The sequence below is a fragment of the Lycium barbarum genome, chromosome 8 (genome assembly GCF_019175385.1).
Source record: "Lycium barbarum isolate Lr01 chromosome 8, ASM1917538v2, whole genome shotgun sequence".
Lineage (NCBI taxonomy): Eukaryota > Viridiplantae > Streptophyta > Magnoliopsida > Solanales > Solanaceae > Lycium > Lycium barbarum.
This window is the reverse complement of record NC_083344.1, coordinates 22,331,706-22,346,415: the sequence shown is the minus strand read 5'-3', so window position 1 is coordinate 22,346,415 and position 14,710 is coordinate 22,331,706. Positions and strand designations below refer to the sequence as shown.

General features: G+C 39.2%; 1 long non-coding RNA gene across 1 annotated transcript; it reads left to right on the top strand.

Annotated features, from left to right (window-relative positions):
- The first annotated feature begins 372 nt into the window (after nucleotides 1-372).
- LOC132605032 (uncharacterized) lies at nucleotides 373-11,224 on the top strand. Its single transcript, XR_009568976.1, has 4 exons — nucleotides 373-885; nucleotides 3,328-3,791; nucleotides 9,916-9,969; nucleotides 10,935-11,224. It is a non-coding gene; the product is annotated as an uncharacterized LOC132605032 (long non-coding RNA).
- The last annotated feature ends 3,486 nt before the right edge of the window (nucleotides 11,225-14,710 follow it).

Here is a 14,710-nt window from a genome sequence, read left to right as displayed (position 1 = left end):
TGTATATTTTAAGTATTAATTATGTCTATTTTATCAATTTGAAAATCCATTTATATGAGGAACGAGTTTTTTAATTAAGTACCATTATCAAATTAAAGTAATTTACTTTGTTAAGTCAAGAAGCTTAATTGATTGTTTGAATAGTTAATTCGTCTCAAAATTGGTTATTTAGACAAAGTTTGGGTTATAATTGAACATATAAAGGCTATGTCTTTAATCCCAATTCTAGCTATCTTTTAAATCCCAAGTTAGCCCAATACAACACCAATACCCAGCCCATTTCTCTTTAAATCCCCAAAATCCACTTTCAGCCTTGATTTCTCAAAATACAGGGACCAAACTTCAATTCTTAAAATAAAACTACAAAACGAACCCTAAGCCTTCAACTAGCAAACGTTGAGCCCCAACGGTATGAAAAGCCCTTTTTGGCTAGCTTTTGGCATGCCTCTATTCGTCTAGAGGTTTGTTCTCCTATTTCAGAAAGGAATTAAATTCACCCTTGTCTTCTTCTCTTTTGCAATTTTTTTTTATTTCTCCTTTCTTTGGTGAAAATTCGGATTTCAAACACGTTTCAACAAATATTCAGTTTTGAAGTCCGTCCCATATCGAATTTTAACCTAAAATTTGAACATTTTGGGGTTCTATATAGAGAATCCCATTCTCTTTATTTTCAGATGGAGGTTTTTTTGACAACCACAAAAAATAGGTTTTCACACCCCAAGTTCTGAACTTTTCAATTTTTTAGCTTTAAACAAGAAATTTTCTCTTGTAAGCTGAGTTTTTGAATCATCGGAACAAGTTAAAAAAAAATTGAGTTCTAGTCAGTTCGTCATTAGTAAAAGGTCGAAGGTGATCGATTCAACCCCCGCGCTGCTCGACAAAAAGGTAACATTCTCTCCTTTTCATTTCTCTTATTTTTTTTATCTTTAGTATTCTCAGTTTATTTGTTTTTGTTTTGTTTTTCCTGTTTTAGTTCTTATTTGTCTAAATGTTTAATTTCTGTTAAGTATTAGTTTTTCCCTTCATAAAGATTGCCCTTTCTTTAAGCACTGATGTATACGAATCCAGCCTAATTGCCTCAGGTTAAGTTTTCTTCTTTCCTTAATATTTAGTTCTGTTAGTCATGGTGTGTTTATGGTTTTACAATTTTGTTTTCTGATTACTTAGATTTCAGTACATTAGTTTAGAAGCTATATAGTCAATGGTTGTGTTGGGTTAAATTTAAGTTTCAACTATTTTATAGGTTTAAACCTAAGTGTAATGCGATTAACCTATCGAAAAGGCTTTAGTTTAAACCTTTGATAAGCACGAACCAAAGCTATTATAACAATTCATCTTGCAACCGATTATTTGTTGCTGTTAGTATGATTCATTTAGATTTGTATTGACCTTAATTACTTCGATTAGTTCAAATGTTCACAATCCTAAAAGATTCTCACTACGTTAATAGTATGCTATCCTAACTTGAAATACATGATTGATTAATTATTTTTCCCAAAGCAGCAAACAAAATCCTCAAATCGCTTATCTTGTCTCTCAGATTATGTTCAATTAATACCCAAGATTGGCTTCATTTATAGTTTTAACTAAAGTATGTTCAGGAGCTTAAGTTGAAGGATTCAAATCAGGTGTGGAATATGTAATTGTGTGTCCATGTGATATGAACAACATGTTAGATTCAAACTAAACAGTTAAAGAAAAGCATGCTGAAGCAGGTCTAGAGCAGGACTATTAAAAAAGTGACTTGGACTTGGATAAAAGAAATGGCTCTCTTAGGATCTGTTTGTGAAGTTGTGATTGGAAGCATATATGTTTTGAAGCTAAAACTGAGTTGTCTGGGCATTTAATGACAATGTCTTAATGACTTAGTTCTACTAGTTAAAAATTATGTGGGAAATAGCTCAATCTAAGTTGTAAGACCCGGATGAAGGTATTGTTTAATGTCTTTGTATGATTTAAATTCCTGTGTTGAAACTGTTTTCATAATTAGTTCCTTTTGGGAAAATAAGTGCTGCCTGCTTTAAAGTTTAATATTATTAACCTAGTTGTGTATTTGAGTCCTTGATGGCTCCATTCTGTATGTGTTGGATTCTAATGTTGATATAGGGTTAGACAGGCTGCTTCTTACTATTACTTTTGGGCTGTTAGGTTGAGTATTGACTATTTATGTTCAGTTCAGCTTTCCCTACTTCAATTATTGAAAATCTAGATACTCAAATTCTTAGTTCATGAGCAATGTGTTTACTTCCGTTTCTTATATTGTCTTAAGTTTTAGATATAATCCAGCTTGATGAATAATTAAAAATCTGAGTTGGGGTAGGAATGACACATCTAATTATTACTGTCAATGATCCATCATTCTGTCTCCTAAATGTTTGGTTTGTCATTATGATTGGACATTTGTGAACCTATTGAGTAATAAGCTTGTTGTCCATTGTTCTTCACTTTCATCTTACAATGAGTTTTAATATGACTGGTCACATCTATGTTAGTTTAGATCATGATTCAGTTTATTTAACATCTCCAAATGGTGGTTGTCTTCATGGACTTAATTTGAGGACCCATCTATGTTTACTTGATATTTTTTCATAAAAAAGAAAACATGTTCTATGTTTCAAAAGCATTTTCCTCTAAGTCTATCTATGTTAAAATAGTAAAATATGACTAAGTACGTTCACTACAGATATTTTATTTTTTGACTAGTTTGGGATCATGTTAAGACAAGTAGGAGATCATCTAATGGTGTTTTCAATGCATTGGTTAGTTCTTCTCTACAAAGCTCTTAGGACATGACTAGGAGTGTACTGCTGCTTTCTTTTTCCCCTCTCCCTCTAGGATGTGACTTGGAGTGTGCCGCTGCCTTCTTTCTCCCCTCTCCTTCTTTGTTGTAAGCCTTTTTGTCACTACTAATCAGAGATCTGGGAAAGGCTATATTTGTTGTGACAACTGGTGAATTCTTAAAAAACTGTCATGGTGTCATGAAGCCTTGTGTGTGTCATATTATGTTAAGATTTTGAATTGATCCTTGCCTGATATATTAGAACTTGAATAAGTCACACCAACAATAAGAAATGCATCATTTTTTATTACTTCTCGACTGGATACTCATCTTTCAGCTTCTCTTGTTCGCACGATTTGGGGATTTTCAAATCCTAAATGTACCTGAGCTGCTGCTGAATTTGCAAAGTTATTGCACTTGTGATGTTCTTGAAAGTGATGTACATTGATAAATGAATAGCCATTTTGTTGTTATGTTAACTGTTGTGTCTGCCAACTGCATATTATAGCTACCTGTTGCTACAATCTATTGATGGTGATTCTCAAAAGGTTGCAGTTTGTCATTACACTTTGGAGTTGGTTGGTGCACTGTTTTGAGACCCTTGATGCTGCCATGTTTTTTGGAGAAACAGATAAGGCAAAATGATGGTTTTTGAATAAATTTATTGCTGCAAATTTTCAGCAAAGCTGATGCTGTACTAGGCTATTTTTGACACTTATTTGGGATGAGATTGTCACTGGCATTTTTGCTTCCCTGTTGCTACTTATTGTTGTTGAGCTGCTATAACTTTGTTTAAGTTGTTATTGTCTCCTGAGATCTTCTGCCTTTGTGGTTGGCTGCTATAGTTTGACACTTCATTTGGGGAATGATTAGTTGCTGAACTTTGACACCCTCGATGTTGTCTCTATACTTGGTAACTGGCAGCTACATCTTCCAAAACAAGAACTGACGCTACCTTGAGAAAATCTTGAACCAACTGGCTATTGAAATATGTTGCTAAGCAACTGATGAGGTATTCACATGCTTTACTCTTTTCTAACATATTGACAGATGCTATACTTGGTAAAACATCACTGATATGAACACGATACTACACTTGGGCAGATGAGAAAATTCAATTTGAGGCCATGCCTTGTCCGGAAAAGTTACCCCTCAGTTAGGCGATGTCGACCTCATAGTAATATCAGGAGGTAGGAACCAACATGCGTTTGGTGAGGCAACTAGAATGGCCACTAGTTTGCAGCCAAGACATATTTCAGATTCCTTTGCCACATTCGGAAACAGAAGTCTGAGCCTCCGTAATTAAAGCTCTCAAAGTTTAATACGAGTCTGAGGGATATTAGTAATTTGTTCATAAATATCACTCTATGGGGTGGCGTATCATTTTGGCTAAATACTTTTCTCTTCATTATGCGAGGTACAAATAAAGTGAATGTCACGACCCGACTAGGGGCCATGACGGGTACCCATAGCTGACTACCGAGCATCCCTCAATAAGCTAATCATCATACCCAACCTGAACAAGCACAATCTCCAAGGCAACACATACGTATATACATAAGCCCTCACGACTGCAAAAATGATATAAAAAATATACAATGATGTATCAATGAGACAGCTACTACCCACGAATACGTATCTACGAGCCTCTACTAGAGTACCGAGACATAAGGACGGGACAGGACCCCATCATGCCCGCATATGTACACAAAATAATATATCAAAACTGCACCTCCAGAGTAGGGAAGCGCTCTCGTACAAGCAGACCATGCTCCTAAGGATCTGGACCCCTGTGGGCGTGAACAGAACGTCCAAAAAGAAAAGGACGTCTGTACGAACAATGTACTGAGTATGTAAGGCTTATATGATAACATAATAAGGAAACATAGAAAGCATAGGAAGAAAAGATAACTGTAGTTGGCTACCTCTCGAGGCGGAATCGTGCATGCTTACTTTTACCTTTAAAACATATCACATATACATACCTAATATGTCTGAATCAATAACATCATTAGCCCGCATCCAGGTCTCTTGCGTCCGAGGTAATCATACCACGCCGCCCACTAGTGGTGTCATGTTCGGCCAGATAGGCACGGTGTAATCATAAGCCGCCCGCCTTAGCGGTGTCATGTTAGGCAATCTAGGCACGGTGTAATCATAAGCCGCCCGCCTTAGTGGTGTCATGTCCGGCCATCTAGGCACGGTGTAATCTCATCATTATACACTTATCATAAGACATGCATAAGAACTCAAGTAAAAGCTACAACTTTATCGGGGTGACGTAAGGTCGAGAACCTCCGATTCCATTATAGAGTAGCCATGATCATCATGCCTCACCTTGAAGGAACTAGCATTATAAGGTGAGCCTTACAACAATGAATGACATCAAGGAACCATATAAGGACCATTAGCTTCATAAGACTATCATATCATAAGCTTTGGAGTCTCTAGACTTAGATTCGCCATCATCATTGCCATATTCATAACACATCTATTATCTTTGTCTCATGAGAAGCTCTTGATAATCATAGAGTTATAGTTCACGGAATATAAGACAGTTATGAAAAGATAAAGGAAGTCATATTATAAGCATCATGCCTTAGAAAAAAGAAGGGACTAGCCTTACATACCTTTTCATCTCCTTAACTTTATCAACTAAATGGTTTCCTTTGAAGCTGGCGATTGTACATTCAAGAGGATTCGTACTAAGATTAGATTTATCGATAATATACTTAAGCTTAAGCTAAAGCGACTAAAAGCTAATGAAAATTGGGCAGCATTTCCTTTGTTTCTACAACTTTCTCCATATAATATAACAACTCCCAAACATCATCAACAACATCCACAATATCGAAATCAATGATCTTCACCGAGCTATACATCATTCAATTCTCACAATTCTATTTCAAAGTCATCCATAACCATAACTACCATACATCACCACATTCATACTCATATAATGCTTCTTTAATATCATTTGTATCATTTATAACAACATCATACTCACAACATGTCAAGAACTATAATTCAAGTCAAGTCATAATTCAAGAATATTACTATTTTCATATTTGCACTCCATATCCTCCTCCCTTCCATAATATAAGTCTTTTAACTTCTCAATACTCTTAATAACATGAATTGAATAGAAAACTTACCTTTGATGATGTAGGAATAAACTTTGGATGAATATTCTTCACTTGAAGGAACTCCAACTTCAATTTCAAAGGAAATCTTGGCTTCCACAAACCCTAATGGGCATCCACACCCTTGATCTTACTAATTTATGATGATTATTATTTAATCCCTCTTGGATTTATGATAATATGATATGGAGAGTACTGTGGAATATTATGGAATAGGGTCGTGTATTGATAGCTGGGGCTGGAAGATTCCAGATTGGCGGTTCGACGGTCGGGTTGACGGTCACGGCGACGTGTCGACGGTTCGTCGACTTGTTCCATCGACCTGTTTCTGCAGATCAGAAGTGCAGAGTCATATTGATGGCGGAGATCGATGGACCATCGACACATCGATGTATCTCGTCGATCTGCTTCTGCAAAGAATAATTTTCAGAACATAGCGACGGTGCATATTGACGGCCCGTCGACATGATCGACGGTCCGTCGATAATGTCTGGTGTCTGCAGACTTCCTTAAATCTGCTCAGCCTGCGTTGGTTTAATCCGTTCAACTTCTAATCTTGTAATATACCTGGAATACCTGCTAGTACCTCCATACATGGGATAAAATACGTAGCATCTCAATACTTGAGTACAAATCTCCATTTCAAGGCATACTCAACTAGGGAGCCGTAAGTTTTTCCTATAACGAAAACGAGAGATGTAACATCCCCCCCCCCCCTCCCAAGAACATTCGTCCTCGAATGTTAAATTCTCAGGGGTTCTACAAATTTTTTGCCCGAGTTTCCCCTGTAATGTGGTACTACTCCCCGACTTCAAACCATCCAATTGGCGACCTGCACTTCCTTCCATACAGAGCTTCATATGGAGCCATCTGGATGCTTGATTGATAACTGTTGTGTAGGCAAATTCAATAAGGGGCAAATGTTCATCCCAATTTCCTCCGAAGTCTAGCATACATGCTCGCAACATGTCTTCTAAGGTCTGAATAGTGAGTTCCGCTTGTCCTTCAGTTTGTGGATGAAATGCTGTGCTGAGCCTTACTTGAGTTCCCAAACATTCTTGAAAGGACTTTTAGAATTTAGCGGTAAATTGTGCTCCTCTGTCCGTGATAATAGATGCTGGGACTCCATCAAGTTGCACTATCTCCTTCAGATATAACTTTGCATAATCCTCAGCTGAATATGTGGTTCTGACTGGAAGCAAATGGGCTGATTTTGTGAGTCTTTCAACAATAACCCATACGGAGTCATATTTACGCCGAGGACGAGGCAAACCTACAATAAAATTCATGTTTATCACTTCCCATTTACATGTCGGAATTTCCATAGCTTGCAATAATCCTCCCGGTTTTTTATGCTCAATTTTCACTTGTTGGCAATTTGGACATTGAGCTACAAATTCTGCTATGTCCTATTTCATTCCGTCCCACCAATATATTAGCTTAAAGTCGTGACACATCTTTGTCGCTCCTGGGTGAATGGAATACCGTGAGTAATGATCTTCTTCTAGAATCCAATAACGTAGTCCTGCAACATCTGGAACATATAGCCGGTCTCGGTACCTATGAACTCCATCTGCAGAAACTTCAATTGGTGACTTCGCTTTCTCCGGAAATGTATCCCTATAGTGACTCAACTGGGGATCTTCATATTAGTGCTCTCTCACCTCCATGTCTAAGGATGAGACAGCTGGGTTGTGTCACAACCCAGCCGGAGGGCCATGATGGGCACCTGGTGCTAAACCACCTGGGCACCTCTTATCGTACTCTCACATTCACATCTAGGTGAGCCACATGGCACACTCATAATATACATACATCAATAATGCTAATCTCGTTGCGCAACAACACATTTATATCATCATCAATAACAATGCCCATATCCATATACACAACCCGACGAGGCTATCAAAATGATATACAAAATATGAGCCGACAAGGCTACAAGACATCTAACCATACACAACTATCTATGAGCCTCTAAGAAGGGTATGCAGTATCATATAGGCGAGACAGGACCCCGCCATGCCCATATGTATATACACAAAAGAATAATACCCAAAAGCTGTAGCTCCGGATGAAATGGAGCTCCTGTATGCAGTCACTGAATAGGAAATCTATGGATAAAGCCTGTCTCCCTAATAGAGTCATTTGTACCTCTAGTGGCCTTCATCATATCTACTTACTTGTCTTTCATAGGGACCTTTCATTTCTAATGCTTACTAACGTACATACATACATACATACATACATACATACATATATATATATATATATATATATATATATATATATATATATATATATATATATATATATATATATATATTTGTATTCGTATTCATATTCATACTCGTATCCATATAATATACATATCATACCCGACCATGAAGGTTCGGTGGTTCACATACCCGGCCATAACAAGGCTCGGTGGGCATACATACCTGGTACGACAAGTTAAAGACAAGATTATTTTAAGGCACGAGGTAGAGACTTTTAACTTCCGATTTTATATCAATGCACAAGTCGCCTATAAATTCTATCTGGTATAGAAATATTAATGGATATTTGGGATTAATTTACCATGATTAGATCATTAAGTGGGATTAAAATTTAATCACTTTATTAATTAAGCCTAAGAAACTCGTGTGGGCCCTACCCGAATAAAAAAAATAATCAAAATCAAAAACATTAACAAAAGATAGTGCAAAGGTGAGTCACAAAGAAGGGTGTACGTGTAACACCCTTGGTAAACATATATATAGAATAGGGCATAGTGGAAATGACATCTTTAACTTTCAAGAACAAGAAAATATATCCATGGCTGTTCGGCCAGCTTAATTTTGAAGGAGGAAAACTGATTTTGTGCTTAATAAAAATTCTAGAGTGAAGACATACAATAACGTGTAGTAGTTGGTGGAGAAGCAAGAACAAGTATAAAAATTTAAGACACAAATTGCAGCCAAGTATTCAAGGAAAGAATTGATCATTTCTTTTACAATTAGAATGGGTTTGGATGTATTGTAAATATGTATAAATGTAAATTGAGTGTATAAAAGTTGTGCATATTGGTATTGAATTATTGTTGTTGAAGCTTATGTGTAAGCCGTGTGGGAGGGAAATGTGTTAAATGAGATTGGTAGGTTGATTTACTTGAAGTCTTGGTTGTTGTGGTCATTACAAATATCACCGTATGATGGAGTTAAATGATCCAAATTAATGTGGTACTCATTGTGAGCCGTGTGACAGATTTATATGAATGTAATGTTTAATTTCATTGTATATGTATTGAGAATGATTTGGACGTGTGGTAGTGTGCATTAATGAACGAAAATCATGAAGTTGTGTGGGATTATGTTAAGGTCGTGTAGGGGCTAGATTAGGAGATTTTGGGGACTGATTTAATTGATGCTTTAGTTGTTGTTGTTATGGACATTGTAGTGCATTGTATGCATCATGAATATGTGAGTTAAGGTGTAAAAGAAATGTTACATGTTGAAGTTGGAAAACAGTCCAAACCGTGGACTGTTTTAGTAAAACAAAAAAAAAGGATGGATTAATTTATTTTGTATGTTGATTGTTATTGTCATGGGTTCTAAAATAAGAATGAGGATATTGATGGTTAAAAATTGAAGTGAAGTCATTATGGGCTGTTGTAGAAGTTAGTATGTTGTTAATATAGTTTCTTGCGATCATATAAACAATGTTGCTAAACGTGTTGTTGTTGTTTTGGTTGGAATTGGACAATTGCGAGTTGTATGGTATGTTGGTCGGACTGTTTTTGAATAATGTACGGGTTGTCCAAAGTTCCCTCGCGTCATGTTTAAATAGTCTTGGGTTGACACTTGAATGCATGACTAGCAATATTGGCTTAATGGTAGTAGTTGGTTTGAATACAACGAAACGCTGTCAAATTGTTTAAAAGGGATTATTAACATTAAAATACGTATTGAATTCCCTCGTAGCCTAATCGTAACTCTTGATATCTTAATATAGGATAAGGTACTATTGGGCAGCATGTACGAGTTATAATACGACTAAACGCTAAAGGTATGTAAAGTCGATCCCTTATTTCTTTTGGCATGTCCTAGAAGTAAGATATGATATGAGCCTTGGGGAAATTCTACTCTCTAATTCCAAGCATGACTCATGATTTTTATTCGTTCTTGATGCTAGAACTTTTAGGATAGTCGAGCTATTGTTTCGAGTCTATTGTGTGATCGACTAATGAATGATGTATAAAAATTCCTACTCTTAAAGAATTGCATAATTAGAAGTATACTTGACTTTCATAAGCTATATCATGTTAAATTGAAACATGTATATGAATCCTGAAACGTTCCTTGATGTAGTTTGTAATGACATTTAGGAAGAACTTAATATGATTATTATCCTGATGCTTGAGAGCTGATTAGTTTACTTATCCATTGAGTCTCAAAAGATGATTTTTCTGTATGTGGTTGCTTATTACTCTGCTCGTGCTTACCGTTACATCCTTCACTGAGTCCCGGGGCAGGACATGTTTTCGTGCGCATATTCACTGCATTATTCACCGAGTCCCTCACTAGAGGGCCGGGACACGTTATATATATATATATATATATATATATATATATATGATGATATGATGACATGATGATATGGGGATGGTGGCCAGGATGGCATATGATCATTATTCACCGAGTCCCTCACTAGAGGGCCGGGACACGTTATATGTACATGTATACGATGATTTTACTTACCGAGCCCCTCGCTAGAGGGCCGGGACACGTTATATATGTTATATACAGAATGATTATTTAGCCATGATTACTAAACCCTATAATGATATGGTTATGATGTTGACACATATGATTTATGTTCAAAGGTAAGTCTTACGGTTTTCTGGTTGTTGCACTGGGTCCTACACTCCTTGTCTCAGTATAATCCTATTTGCCATATTTCATGCTTTACATGCTCAGTACATATTCCGTACTGACCCCCTTTCTTCGGGGGGCTGCGTTTCATGCCCGCAGGTACAGAAGCTCGTTTCGGAGATCCGCCAGCCTAGGATATCTATTCAGCTGTTTTGAAGTGCTCCTTTGTTTCGGAACCTAGCTTTGTGGTATAGATCCTCTTTGTTGTATATCTATGTGTTTGTTCAGGGTACGGCGGGGCCCTGTCCCGTCATATGATACTGTTAGTACTCTTAGAGGTCTGTAGACATATGTGTGGGTCTGTATATAGTTGTTGTTTTGCTATGTAGACATGACTTATATTTTGGGGCGTACCCATTCGTAGTGGCAGCTTTGTCGACTTGTGTATATATACATATGTTTTGGGATGTTATGCGTAGTGGCAGCCTTGTTGGCCTGCGTAGACATATATATGTATATTTGATGTGAAAGTTGTAACTCCTCAGGAGACAGGTGGCCATGATATGCATATATGCGACAGTGTTAAGGCAACATCTTGCCTTTATATATAAAAATCCTTGTTATGCTAGCTGTAGATGATTGTAGTTAACAGGTGTATATGAGTGTCCAGCTCGGGCACTAGTCATGGCCTATGGGGTTGGGTCGTGACAAAAGTGGTATCAGAGCGGTTCATCCTCGGAGTGTCTACAGACCGTGTCTAGTAGAGTCTTGTTTATCGGTGTGTTGTGCACCACATCTATAAACAGGAAGCTACAGGACATTTAGGATGTCATCTTTCCTTTTATTCTAGATCGTGCGATAGAGCTGTATTATCAGGATAATTTCTCCCTAACGGATTGTTATGTTTACAGCGATGCCTCCAAAGAAGGCGACAGCCGCCCAGAAGGGTAAGTCAGTAGCTGGAGAGACCAGTCAGACCCGGAGGATCACTAGGGCTTATACCCAATCTGCGCCTGAGATTAGGCTCCAGTCAGTGAGCTCCGCTACACCACCATTACCAGAGGATCCTAGGACATCAGCAGCTGCAGATCAGGGGCCAGCTCCACCGCCAGCTCCTGGGGCTCCAGCACCCGAGCCTCCAGCTCCCCAGCCAGGGGCGGAGGATAGAGCTATGAGGGACGCAGTTCAGTTATTGACCAGGTTAGTGTCGGGGCAGGCTCGTAGACACGGATTTGGAGGTGATTATGGGGACAGACATGATAGTTTGAGGGTCCGTGATTTCTTAACTTGTAACCCCCAGAGTTCTATGGGTCAAAGCCCACAGAGGATCCACAGGATTTTATTCGAGAGATGCTGCGTACGTTGCGGATAATTAGAGCTTCCGAGACTGAGTCGGTTGAATTGGCTTCATATCGGTTGCGTGATGTAGCGGTTAATTGGTATGAGTCCTGGGAGTTATCTAGAGGTGAGGATGCCCCTCCAGCAGCATGGGACGAGTTCGTGGAGGCCTTTCTGGGCCATTGTCTGCCTCCGAGATGAGGCGAGCCAGAGTTGACAGATTTCTACACCTGAGACAGAATGGCAGGAGTGTTCGAGATTGTAGTCTCAAATTTGATTCGTTAGCTAGGTACGCGCCCACAATTGTAGCTGACATGGCTGATAGGGTGCATCGTTACGTGATGGGGCTGGATCATTACTTGATTGATAGTTGTATGGCAATGGCTTCTCAGCCCGGTATGGACATCGCTCGAGTGTAGGCATATGCACAGGGAGTTGAGGACCAACATAGAGAGCATCGATCTGATAGAGAGCAGGGCAGGGGTTAGCATAAGAGAGTTAGATCAGCTGGGTATTCTTCGGGTGAGTTTCGAGGCGAGCAGCCCAAACAGCAGCAAAGTAGATATCCTTCTCAGCCGGCATGGAGTGCACCTCCACGATTCACTGATAGGAGGTTTGGTAGCACGGGGTATTCAGGAGCTGGTCAAAGCTCCATGACTTCAGGTTTCCAGATGCACAGAAATTCAGGACAGATGAGGCCATCTATACCTCAGTGCCCTCGATGTGGCAGGCGCCATCCGGGGGAATGCCGTCACATTACTGGTGCTTGTTTCTCTTGCGGCCGTCAGGGCCATACTATGAGGGAGTGTTGATTTGGGGGTGGTGCAGGTGGCGCAGCTCAACCTACTGGATCAGTTGCTGGTTCATCCTCTTCGGTAGCTATGCGCCCTATGGGGCAAGGTATTCCGACACCAGCAGGCCTTGGCAGAGGCCGTGGCAGAGTTTCCAGTTCTAGCGGTTCTTCGAACCGCATATATGCTTTACCTAGCAGACAGGATCAGGAGGCCTCGCCAAATGTGATAACAAGTATACTATCGATTTTCTCCCGAGATGTATATGCATTGATAGACCCAGGCTCCACATTATCATATATTTCTCCCTTTGTTGCTAGTAAAATTGGGATAAAATCCGAATTTATAGAACCATTCGAGGTAGCTACACCAGTGGGGGATTCTGTTATAGCAAAACAAGCGTATAGAAATTGTTCGGTGGTCATATATAATCGTTGTACCAAGGCAGATTTGATAGAGATAGACATGATTGAGTTCGATGTTATTATGGGGATGGATTGGTTAGCTTCTTGTTATGCTAACGTTGATTGCAGAGGAAAAGTAGTTCGATTTCAGTTCCTAGGGGAGCCAATTATAGAATGGAAGGGAAATACGGCATCGCCGAGGGGTAAGTTTATTTCATACCTCAAGGCAAGGAAGATGGTTAGAAAGGGTTATATTTATCATCTGGTTCGTGTGCATGACTTAAAAGCAGAAGTACTGACTCTTCAGTCAGTCCCGGTAGTTAATACATTTCCAGATGAACTTCCAGGTCTTCCTCCTAAGCGTGAGATAGAGTTCACTATAGACGTATTGCCAGACACTCAGCCCATACCTATTCCTCCTTACAGAATGGCACCTGCAGAATTGAATGAATTGAAGGAGAAACTGAGAGATTTATTAGAGAAGGGCTTCATCAGGCCCAGTACATCACCTTGGGGAGCACCAGTACTATTCGTACGGAAGAAAGATGGGTCGCTGCGGATGTGTATTGATTATAGACAGCTGAACAAAGTAACAATAAAGAACAAATATCCCCTCCCCAGGATTGATGATTTATTTGACTAGTTGCAGGGTGCTAAGTGTTTCTCGAAAATAGACCTGCGGTCAGGCTAGCACCAGGTGTGGGTAAGAGAGGCGGATATTCCAAAGACTGCGTTCAGGACCCGGTACGGGCATTATGAGTTTAGGGTGATGTCTTTTGGGCTGACCAATGCTCCAGCAGTGTTCATGGATCTAATGAACCGAGTATTCAAGCCATTCCTTGATCTGTTTGTGATTGTATTTATTGATGATATTCTAGTCTATTCGCGATTAGAAGGGGAACATGCAGATCATTTGAGGACGGTACTTAGGGTACTCCAACATCAGAAATTATATGTTAAGTTCTCTAAATGTGAATTTTGGTTGACTTCAGTAGCATTTCTGGGGCATATTGTTGGAGCTGATGGTATTCGGGTAGACTCGCAGAAGATTGAGGCCGTAAAGACTTGGCCTAGACCTACGACACCTATTGAGGTACGTAGTTTTCTGGGGCTAGTAGGGTACTACAGGAGATTTGTGGAAAAGTTTTCTTCGATTTCAGCGCCTTTAACAAGGCTAACTCAGAAGGCAACTAAGTTCCAGTGGACCGATGCTTGTGAATGAAGCTTCCAATTATTGAAGAACAAGTTGACTACAGCTCCAGTTCTAACTCTTCCTGAGGGGCCAGATGGCTATGTTATTTATTGTGATGTTTCCGGTGTTGGGTTAGGTTGCGTATTGATGCAGCATGGCAGAGTTATAGCCTATGCCTCCCGACAACTCAGGAAGCACGAAAGAAATTAT